Raw genomic sequence first — 12,225 nt, 5'->3', positions numbered from 1 at the left:
AGGCGCAGCTGGCTCCGCGGCGGCGCCAGCCCGCCCGCCGGCCCCGGAGGGGGACGGGTCTCCTTATGGAAGGAACAAGGAACACCCCGCTCGGAAGTTCATTTTCCCTCCGGGGCGGCCGGCGAAGGAAACTTCGGAGAGCTACCGAGCCTACTCACTGCGTTCTACTCCCCAAATTCTCATAATGCAATTCAGTTGCCATTCTTAGGACAGCAGAAAGAACGCGCCGATTTGCAAAGGAGACCCGAGTGCGAATGCCTTCATTACTTAACTCTTCCTTAGGCGTCATTTGAGCTTTATGAGTCTTAATTTCCCCTTCTGTAAAAGGAGACCCCGAGAGAGAGTCTGGTTAGATGAATTCAGCTTTCTCCTCTAGCTTCAACCTCTTTGATTTCTGAAAGGCGGCAAGTGAGCATTTTCCTCATTTCTAGCAAATTTTCCCCCTCTTCACAGAAAAGGCATTTAATAGCCTAAGAAATGAGGCACAAGACTGTTAACCAAAAAGTTACCCCCCCAGAAAAAAACACCCTTTGATTCGTTCTTGAATTCAAGCCTCAGATGCTTACTGTCTGTGATACTAGCCAAGCCATTTAACATCTGCCTCAGTTTACTGACCTTGTAAAATGAGATAATAGCACCCAAAGGGCTTTCTAAAATCCTGAAGAGCTGGCTCCGTGCCAGCGAATATTATTATTGACATTCATTCCATGGTTAGTCACATTCCCTGAGAGTTTAAGAAACAACCACAAAACAGCTTTATGCACAAAGATGTTCCCAGTAGTTTTATGTGCAATCCCACACAACTGGAAACTGGTTAAATGGCTAATGTCCGACAGAGTAGGGTACAGTAGTGTGGACTTCTACAGGCAATCTGGGCCCCTTTATCAAATTGTGCATGGCAGAGGGAGAGGGGAAGCAGCCCCAGAAGAACAGAATTCACACTAAATACATATTACCGAAAAAGAAGAGTTAAGGAGAGTGAATGGGCAAATCCCAAGGATGGCTTACAGGGAAATGAGCTGCCAAGTCCTGAGTTGACATTATTGGCTTTACATAGAAATAGTTCCTGCTCAATTTCATAATGGTTGTATTGATAGATTTCATGAAAACATTTACATTTATTTCAAAAGAGAAAAAACTAGGAACTTAGTGGGGCTTACTCAAGGAAGCTACACTGTTATGGTCCCTAATGAGCTGTCTTGCTAGTTTCTGAGTGTTAATTACTGCCCCTTGCTGGAGGTCTCCATGTTGCTTTCTCAAGCTACACCTGCAGGAGGGCACCAAGCAAAGTTCCTTGAGCTTTTGGTAAATTTCCCTAACTGGATTTGGAAAGAAATTTACCTCATTTTAATGGAAATTTTAAAGGAGACCATTTTATTTGGTGTTATTTCAAGCTCCATCTGTCCTGCCCTTCCTAATATTTGATTTAGAGGATCCAAACATCACAGCGAATGGGAAAGGGCCAGGAAAGAAAGCATGACTAGGGCTGTGTGCCCTGGGTAAAAAAAGAAAGCTGGAGGAAGGCATTCCTCTCCTGGCTTTTCATGAAGACTTTGCAACAATGTAACCAGAGACATGAAAGATGTGTTTGTCAAGGTGTAGATTTCCCGCCCTCCATGTGTCTCTATGTTGTGGGGGAGATTCCTGGTCAGTAGGGAGAGCTGGGGCCTCTCGGCCCCAGAACTCTTTCCTTTCAGGGTTTTGGTATTTAAAAACACATGAAGCCTTTCAGTTTGTTCAAAATAAGATGTTAGAACAGCAGTGAAATGCATTTTTAGAGCTCTTATTCTTTTATTATTTTGTTTTAAATCCTTGCCTTCTGTCTTAGAATCAATACTAAGTATTGCTTCCAAGGCAGAAGAGTGACGAGGGCTAGACAATGGGGGGGGGGGGGGAGGGGTCACACAGCTAGGAAGTGTCTGAGGCCAGATCTGAGCCTAGGACTTCCCATCTCTAGGCAGGGCTCTCCATCCACTGAGCCACCCAGCTGCCCCTAGAGCTGTTCTGAAGAGGGATCACGGACTATGAAGTTTTTAGGGACGGAGATCAACCATCAGAAAGGGGTGTTAGTCTAGTCAGGCCAACTGCCTCATTTATTATTATTCTCTTTGTTGTTATTAATGGCTGGCCTTTATGTAGGGTTTTTTGATTTTCAAAGCAGTTTTCCCAGTGGAGGCCAAGAAACATTCCTAGGGCAATCTAGCAGTGCCTGGGCCCCACTCTCCACTCCTTGAACCTGCCTATGGCCTGAAAATCCCTCCCTCCCAAATCAGCCCGGTACCCAGAGTCCCCAAGCCTGACTAGACTGGTCCTCAGGGAGCAGCTGAGGACAGAGACCTCCCCAAGGAGTCCCCATCTTGTGGGAACCAGATGAGACCCCCATCATCCTGTCAGTTCATCTGTTGCTCCTGGAGTTGGACAGATGACTCCAATTGAGCCCATAGTTCACTTGGACAGAAAGACATTTTAAAAGCACTCATTTCTCAGGACCTAAGAAGGGCTCCCAACAGGCAGGAAGAGCCTGGAGACCCGAAGAGCCGCCATCCACAGCCCGGCACCCCCCGGGGCTCCCCGAGATGTCTCCACTGAAGGCCACGGATGGGAAAGGTGACCCGAGTCCACCGTGTAGGCTGCAGAAAAATTAGAAAAGGCGAAGAAAACAGGGACGCTGAAGGGCAAAGGGACAGGGATTATTTAGTCTGAAGAAGGCCCAGGAGCGACTTAATAACTGTCTTTAATGAAATGAAAGGTTATTAAAGGAAAATTGCTGACCAGCTGTGCTTAAAGAAAGTCCACTGGAGACAGAAGAAAAGGGAAAGCGTTTCATGGGAGGCAGCAGAAATTCCATTTAAACTGAGGAAAAAGGTCCTGACATTGACAAAGGAAAGAAAGTTACTGAACCTCCTTCTGAGGAGACTTTTAGGAAGAGTTTTGGAGGATTTAAACCCTAGAGGGCAACGGGGGTTGCCCTTCTTTTAAACCCTTGCCTTCTGTCTTGGAATCAATGCTAAGTATTGGTTCCAAAGCAGAAGAGTGGTCAGGGCTGGGCACTGGGGGTCAAGTGACTTGTCCAGGGTGTCTGTGGCCCAATCTGAACCCAGGTCCTCCCTCTCTATCTCCTGAGCCACCAAGCTGCCCCTTAGTAGATGTCTGATGACTCTTCTGTGCACTGGATTCATCAAAGACCAAAGTAGGATGTCACACCTCCCACGCACTGCTAGGAGTGGCTTATTTATGTGGATTTATAGAGGGCACTTTATGCCTACAACTGAGCTTCAATCTCTACGTCTTCATTATATTCTATTATTCTCAACTTGGATATTATTGCATTTGAGTCTTAACAGCCTGACGCCCATCTGAGTATCCCCATTTCGCAGATGAGGAAAGGGAAGCTCCCAACAGATGCGGGCTTAGCTCCAAGGCAGGATTCTCACTCGCTTCTTGACCCCAGCCCCAGCCCACCTTCCATCATAGCACACCCTCTCTCTCAAGGGTCAACATCTGTTTTCTGTCATCATTTCTGTGAGCTCCCAATACGAATGACTTTGCTTCCTCTTTGTATCTCCAAGCTACAAGAAACGGTGCTTGAGTGCCACAGAGAGTTGTTGGGCTGGTTGTTGTTTAATTGCAAGAAATGCTAGAGAAGGCAACAAAGGGCCCAATAGGGACAACAGAGGGCTGGCCACGGGGCGGGAGCCACAGAAAGCCTGGAGGCCACACGGTGTCCACGAGATATTAAAAGCTGTAGAGAGGGCTGCAGCCCAGTGGGCAGCTCTGCCACAGAGGACCGAGGGAAGGATTAGGCAAGAATTGCTGAGACGGAATATTGAGGTTCTCGCCTCTCTACTTGGAAGAGCCTCCATCAGCCTGGGCTGATGAGAGCTCTTTGAAGGGGACAGGGAGAGAGTTCTGGGCCCCAGGCTCAGGAAAATCATCCTTCAGATCCAGCTTCTAGTGTTTCTGTGGGATCCTGGGCAAATCCTGAGCTCTTCTCAGCTCCTTCAGAGGTAAAATGAGGGTGGTGGCTCCTAACACTCAGGATTGTTGTGGGAGTGAAAGGAGCTCATTCATGCACACAGGAAACCACTGAAGAAATGGTAGCTTAGGACTTCAGCTCAGTTTTGTGGTGGATACCAGTGTGACTGTAGTCAAGTCACTTTACCCCAACGGTCCTCAGTTTCCAGACCTGTAAAAGGAAGTTGTTGGACCAGATTCCATTCCACAGGCAATTATGAAGCCTGTACTAAATGTACTAGACTGCGCTGGCCCATTCAAAGACAAAAGGGAGGTGAGCCCTCCCTTCAAGGGGCTCCCTTTCCTATAGAAAGAGTCCACATGTAGAGAGGGCAAAAGGGACCATGTCTAGAGAGCCACAAATGAGTGGATTCATTCACCCAGAAAGAGGAGAGAAGGGGAAGGGGAGCAAGCAGAGACACAGTGATCTCTACAGCCCCCTCTGGACAGAAACATCCGTATAAAGAGCACAAAGGCTTCTGAAAGCTGTAGAACTCCCCCTTCCCCAGGCTTCCCAGGGCACTGAGGCTCTCTAGGAGGAGAAGAGAGGGATTGGGGTGGGCTGGGGGATCATCTAAGGAAAAAAAGGGAGATGGTTCTGGAGGAACAGCAATGAAAAGGTTCAGGGGAAGGAAGATGTGGTGAGAAGTCAAATTTCTGCCCAAAGCCTGGCCAGTCTCATTAGGTCCTGGAATCCTTAAATCGGATCAGAGATCTAGAGCTGGAAGGGGCTTCATTCTGGGAGGTCTTCTATTCACAAATGAAGAAACCCCAGAGAAATAAAGCAATGACACACAAGTGACAAATAGCAGAGCCAAAATTTGAACCCAGAGCCTCTCACTCCAAACATGACACTCTATACACCCTGTCTGGACCCTGACTCAGGGTCCTCATCTACAAGGTGGTATCGTGTCCTCTGGGTAAATTTCTAAGAGGATCTGGGCAGCCCTAACGGGGACAGGGAACCCCACCTGGTCATAGCTCAGGCTCACAGAAAGATCACTTCATCTGTCTCCCTATTTCTCTGACAGTCAAATTACATCGGCCACAATCAAGGTGTTGTGAGGATCAATGTGGCGATGCTGATAAACCATTTGACCTTCCTTCAGTGGAAGGAACCGAGGAGCCCCCGAGATGATTAATTCAGCCACACTCTCGGCCTGTACAAAATGCATAGTAAGTTGTTAATAATCAGGTCTGGGAGCATAAAAAATGATTTTTCTCCAAGCCCTGGAAATAGACGGAAATGAAAATGGCTGAAATCAATAAGCGTACCTTTCCGAGAACCTGTATATTATCAAAGAAAACGGTGATCCATTTTTAATTAGATACCGACATCGGCATGGACAATAGGCTCAGGGAGTCGCTTACGAGGACCCTTTGGAATCCTGCATGACATTTGTATGGCATTCTAAGACGTACAAAACATTCTAAAGTCTCTCTGTCATCTGGTCATCAGAGTAACTCAGAGCTGAGTATCCCTGGCACAATCATCCCCACTTTAAAGATGGAGAAACTGAGTCTCAGACAGGTTAAGCAGCAGGTCCATCCCTCTGGCCCTCTCCCTCCTGTTTCATTGCCTCTGGGCTAAACCAGTCAATCTCCCCACACATTTTCGTTCTCCTCTGTCTGATTGTCTCTCTGCCTCGGTTTATCTTTCTCCCTCCATCTTGCCTTCCTTCTCTTCTTTCTCCTCTGACTCTGTCTCTGTCTCTGTTCCTATGTCTGTTTCCCCTCCCTCTTCCTATCACTCACCCTTCTCTCTGTCTTGTCCTCCTTCCTCCCTTCTCTCTTTCACTTCTTTGCCATTGAATGGGGATGAGCAGTGATTATAGTTCACTGGAGGAGCTCCGTCTAGACTATCTCCTTTGGACCAGCTGTTCCTACTGTCTTGGCCATCTTAGAACCTGGGGGAGGAGAAGGGCAGAAGATGGCAGGGCTGGCATCAAGCCCATTGTTTTCCTTCCCTGCCTTTCCTCTAGGCATTTGCCAAGCTCTCCGGCCTGGTGATCGCCTTCCCACTGCTTTGGAGAAGCCAAGCCTCGGCTCGCTTGGATTTAAGCTTGCAGACCTCTGCAGAGTGAGCTCGGGGGCTTCACAATAGCTCAGCACAGCCCGGCCGCCCAGATTCCGGCAGTATAAAATTCAAGGTCCCGTCAATGAAGGTGTCATGAAAGTGACGGCCATAAATTCTGCCCCTGGTGTGGAAGGCTGCGAGTCGGAGCCCCGGGACGCGGTGGAAACGTCTCTGTCTAGCAGAGAGAAATCATCTCCCACACCCACCGGGTAAAGGAAACAGCTCATGTGGGCACACAGAGGTCTGCAAGGACCAACCACTTGAGCTGGCTCTTCCCAAGAGGTCTACAAGCAGTCTGGATGTCTGTTTGTCAGGGATTCCCTAGAAAGATCCAACGTGAGAACCAAGTGGCCTGGAGGACCCTGAAGTCTCTTTCTCTTGGAGATGGTGAGGATTCAGTAGAACCTTGAACTTGGCGGGCTGAAGCCAGGGGTCTAGAACTTTCCAGAGCATTCCAGAGCATAAGTATATTACAGGAAAACAAGATTGGGTTCATGGACCACTGGGTAGTCTCTCATTTTCCAAATCTTGATGAAAATAAACCACTTTGATATTCTTCATCCTTGAGCACGTTGCTCTGTCTTCTTGGGGGCCACAACAAGGATGATGGGGACTAGAGCTCGTCTTAGGTGGGCTAGCAAATCTTCCTTGGCTCCAGCTGGATGAGTGGAGGAATTGAGCTAGCATGGGCCTTTTTTTAACCCTTACCTTCCATCTTGGAATCAATATTGGGCATTAGTTTCAAGACAGAAGAGTGGTAAGGGCTAGGCAATAGAGTCAAGTGACTTGCCCAGGGTCATATAACCAGGAAGCATCTGAAGGCACATTTGAATCCAGGACCTCTTGTCTCTTAACCTGGTTCTCCATTCACTGAGCCACCTAGCTGCCCTGTCCCTTATCATATACTTTTTATTTTTGAGTTGCATCTGCAGAACTAGCTGAACTAGGAGGGACGGAGTGGAGGGAGAGCACAATGGCTAGCTACATTCTGGTGAGGAGAAATTAGATCTGACCATCACCCAATTGTAACCAGAAGGGGTCTCTACAGACAACAAAGCAGACTGGCCATCCTGTTCTCCTCCCCATTGCGCCTTCTAGACCCTCATTTGGTAAGGAAAATGGGAAGAACCAAATCCTCCCAGATCATGCCCGTCTCTCCCTCTAGGGCTGCCCCAGCGATGGGCTTTCCCTTCAGGTTCTTTTCTCCTTTGCCCCACGAGGCGATGAGGGTTGGGCCTCTTGCCTCCCCTTCCCCCCCCCACCCCCATGCCCGCTCTCCTTTATCAGCCACACCTGATCACAACAATAGGCCCATTTTTCTGTAGGCAAACAGCAGCCCCAGATTCAGGTTAAAGTTCTTCTTGGGGAAGTTTATAAGATTTAAAAACTAGGAACTGCTGGCCTATCAAGTCCCCAGGCAGCACCCAGATTCCACACTATAAAGGAAACTTCCAGCAAATTCAATTTTGTATAGCCTAACAGCAAAAGGCTTTTCCATTTGTACACCTTGGACATGCTTAAAGGCCCATAGATGGAAGCTACTGAGCTCCCCCTTCCTCTAGAGAAAGCGAGAAAGGAAGGCGGGCACTTTGGATTGGAAAGGGACAAGGGAGGCACTATGCAGCCACCTGGATGTGAGTCAGGGGAAAGCTGTCCCCTCCCTTTGGGATTATCTTCAACACCATTCCCCTCCCTCTACCATCCACCCATCCGTGGGGGGCCCCAAATCCCTATCACTTAACGTGCTCCACTTCCCAAATCTACACAGCCTTGCCATGGCATCTAGGCTGCCCCGTGGCTCCTTCTCTCCTCAGGATGGGGAGCTGACACTGGCCCTGTGAGATGTCACTGACCCTTTCCAGGGACTCAAGCAGCTGGTCCCCGAGATCTGTTCTGCCTTCACAGATGCGTCTCTAACTCTTCCATCTTTAACAATTATCCGTAATAAAGACATAAATACATCTTTAAAAGCCCATCAGAAGCGAACAGCAGCCCCAGATTTTTCGAGACGCGCCTCTGCTCTATGTAAAATGAGGCAGAATCACGGTACCTTTCCTGAAAACCAACCGCGAAAGGGGAAAACGTTAGGAAAGATTGTGAAAGAGTCTGGCGCCAAGGCAGGGGCCAGAGGACGACGTCAGAGCCTGGCTCCGGCCCCCGCTACCTCTGGGGCCTTGATAAAATCACCTCACTGGAGTCTCTAAAGTGATGGGGCCGATTAGAGGTCCTCCGAGTTCCCTTTCAACTGGAGAGCCAGGACTCTTCTATGTAGAGAAGACCAAGGGCTAGCGTCAGGGGGCCGTGAACCACTTTTATACCGGTCTTTAGGGAAAAGGGCAAAGAAACAATACAGGCAGAGGACGTGTGTGTGTGTGTGTGTGTGTGTGTGTGTGTGCAATTAAAATTGTTACCACACTTACAGCTGTTACGGTCCATTTGCTTGTGAGCTCTTGGAGGGCAGGGACTGGCTTTTGCTTCTTTTTTGTATCCCTCAGGCTTAGCACAGTGCCTAATGGTAGGTGCTCAAAAAACTCTGCTTGGCTGATTGATAAGAGCAGAACAATTAGATCATTTAACAATCCTATAATCCCAGAGAGCTTTGCTGACTGTGCTGTAGATGTACAGAAGTGACCCTATTTCCCTCCTTGGGGTTACACAACTCCCATTTCTTTACTAGGATTCCGCTTAGTCTTCTTGTTTCTAAATCCACTCGGATTCCTTCCATTTCCTTTTCTTCTCTTATTGCTATTGCTAGCGTTGCAAATACAATATTGGAAAATATTGATGCTACTATAGAATTATATTATAGTAACATTAGGTAATAATCTTGCTTCTCTCTTGATTCTTTTGGCCAAAATAAGGGCAGCCAGTTAGAAAATGAGGCTGGCCTTCATTTTCTTCCTTCCTTCCTTCCTTCCTTCCTTCCTTTCTTTCTTTCTTTCTTTCTTTCTTTCTTTCTTTCTTTCTTTCTTTCTTTCTTTCTTTCTTTCTTTCTTTCTTTCTTTCTTTTTTAACCCCTCACCTTCTGTCTTAGAGTCAATACTGTGCATTGGCTCCAAGGCAGAAGAGTGGTCAGGGCTAGCAATGGGAGTCAAGTGACTTGTCCAGGGTCACACAGTTAGGAAGTATCTGAGGCCAGATTTGAGCCCAGGACCTCTGGTCTCTAGGCCTGGCTCTCCATCCACTGAGCTACCCAGCTACCCCAGTTATTTTGTTTTTGATAATCTGGAGAACAAGAAAGCTTGCATACTAAGCCTCTCTCTTATGCCTAGATAAGATGCTTTGTTTGTCCAGGCCTGTGGGGCTTGTTGAAATTGAACTGAAAAAAGCTTATTCTGTGCAAGGCTGGAATACAAAGTAAAAGCCAGCCAATTAACCAACACGTCCTGCCCTCAAGAAGCTTATAGTCTACTTGCTTTCTCTATGTATGAGCATCATAGATTTTTGGAACTGGAAAGGAGCTACCAGATCATTTAAGTCAAGCCGTTCATCTTGCAGAAGAGGCAATGGAAGCCCAGAGAGACCAAGTACACGCCATGGTCGTGGCTGTGCTAGAACTGAACCCCGGTCCCCCCCGCCCCCCCCCCCCCTTCAATGCAGCGTCATTATCATGACCCACCAGACCTCCCCAAATCAAGGGCACGACTGGATTGAGACCAGTCTTTGCCATTCTGTAGCAATAATTCCTTTATAACCATCGAGTCATGGAATCGGAGAATTTCAGATTTAAATGCTATTGACCACCCAACTAGCCCAACCGAGAACTGAAAGTGTCCTCCTTATCAATCAATCAATCAATCAATCAGTCAGTCAGTCAGTCAATTACTGTAGAGTAAGTGTGCCAAGTCCCACAACATCCCTTCCCAAGAGTGACGTGGCCTCCTCCAGCAATCCTTTCCATTTTGGGACAGTTCGGATGGTCAGGATGTTTTTCCTGGTGCTGAACCCCAAATTTGTTCCCACTGGGCTCTTCAGGCAGCCGAGCTGAGCTCTTCTTCTCAACCCACCCTTTCAGAGAAACAACCTTTTCATGGCGTCCTGTGGGAATGGCTCAGCCAGGAGAGTTTCTAGTCCATAGAGCAGGTCGCCACAACAGTCTGTTTGGGGGGCAGGTTAAGATCAAGTATAAAAGGAAGCATTTTACCTGATCCCTAGAAGCCTTCCCCAGGTTGCAGCATCCAGTCCCTTCCAACAAGGATGGCTACGGTACGCCTGGGGATTCCATCCTGACACTCAGCCCTCTGGCTTCAACTTCTGTCCTGGGGCAGAAGCGGGGTCACTTTTTTTCTTGGCTTTGTTTTGTTTTCTGTTATTTTTCTTTTTTCTTTTCTTTCTTTCTTTTTTTTTCTGCTGAGCTCATTAACTTGTGCTCAGCAACCAGGCCTGTAAAATCCCCTCATTTAATCTGCCTTCTCAACTGCCCCAAAGAAAATAATGGGTTCTCTTTGCCGGATCTCTCCTTCACAAAAGGCTGGTCTGTGCTTTGAGAATAAGAGAAGTGAGTGGAAAAAAATGAAGAATACCGCTAAGCAAATATTCTTGTTAGTGGGGCTCTCCATGAGGCCCTGGGCCGCGAGAGAGGAGGAATGGACCTAATAGGGCACACAATTGGGCCCCCAGGGATCCCTTGTTCCCTTTTACCCCTCACTGCTAGTTACACCCTCTGGTCCCATTTAGAAATCTCTTTCCCTTCCTGGGCTTGACAGCTTTCAAATACTCTGGCCAAGGAGCGCTTCGACCCACAAAAGAGCTTTGGAAATCCATATTCTTTGCTCCAGGATCAGCACCTCTGGCCCCAGTTGTCTTCAGAGCCAAGCTCTCCCTCTCCAGATAGGGCCCTTTGTGAGAGATGTCGCTGGGCACCTCCATGCTCTCTGCTCTCCTCGATCAGCGTTGCTGAAAACCCCCAAGTTTGGTTGCATTTGGAGAGACCCAGAACATCAGTCTGAGCATTGCTCTCATCCCATGACTGCCGGCATGAGTCATTCAGGCCACGGAGGAATGAGGTCCTCCTACCTTTCCACAGCTCAGAGCTCCCATCTCTGTGTGGAGGAGAAGAAAGGATGTCTCGGGATCATCCCCTGAGAGCCAGAAGAGCCAAAAAAGCCATCTGGCTCAGGCTCTTCTTTTTACAGTTTAGAAACTGAAGCCCAGAGAGGGCAAGTGATTCACCCAAGGTCTCATCGGTAGGACGTGACCGAGGGATAATTTGAACTTAGATCTTCTTTCTCCAAAGCGGCATCACACTGATTCTGCTGGCGTGAAGTCATTTACAACTCTAAGATGATTTGGTCGAAAATTCATCCATCCCTCAAAGAGGTATTAAATAGATAAAGATCACTCAGATAAAATAATGACTAAGTGCTTTTTGCCAGATGATCCCCACTGTCAGGGAGCTCTCTCACCTCCTAATAGCTGAAGACAAATGTAAAGGGGAGCTGGATAAGGAGGAGGAAGGGAGGGGAGCTGATAGGGGGTGAAACAGGGCAGAGAGTGAGCCCAGGTGAAATAAGCAATGTTGATGAGCTTTCAGGATGTGGCCTTTCCGGAAGGACTCCCCAGTTTAAGCAGAGATTGTGCCAGAAGTTGGGGAGATGGACATAAACAAGAACACCTTCCCACACCAGAGTTTACATTCTAGTGGAGAATACAAGATGGGCTCCCATGAAATATGATGCAAAATGGGGCAGCTGGGAGGCTCAGTGGATTGAGAGCTAATCTTAGAGACAGGAGGTCCTGGGTTCTAATATGACCTCAGACACTTCCTAGCTATGTGACCCTGGGCAAGTCACTTAATCCATATTACCTAGCCCTTACCGCTCTTCTGCCTAAGAACCAATATGGAAGGTAAGAATTTAAAAGAAGAAAGAAAGAAAGAAAGAAAGAAAGAAAGAAAGAAAGAAAGAAAGAAAGAAAGAAAGAAAGAAAGAAAGAAAGAAAGAAAGAAAGAAAGAAAGAAAGAAAGAAAGAAAGAAAGAAAGAAGGAAGGAAAGAAGGAAGGAAAGAAGGAAAGAAAGAAGGAAAGAAGGAAAGAAAGAAAGAAAGAAAGAAAGAAAGAAAGAAAGAAAGAAAGAAAGAAAGAAAGAAAGAAAGAAAGAAAGAAAGAAAGAAAGAAAGAAAGAAAGAAAGAAAGA

This window comes from Monodelphis domestica, chromosome 5 (assembly GCF_027887165.1).
Source record: "Monodelphis domestica isolate mMonDom1 chromosome 5, mMonDom1.pri, whole genome shotgun sequence".
NCBI classification, from domain to species: Eukaryota; Metazoa; Chordata; class Mammalia; order Didelphimorphia; family Didelphidae; genus Monodelphis; species Monodelphis domestica.
This window is presented reverse-complemented; position numbering follows the sequence as displayed.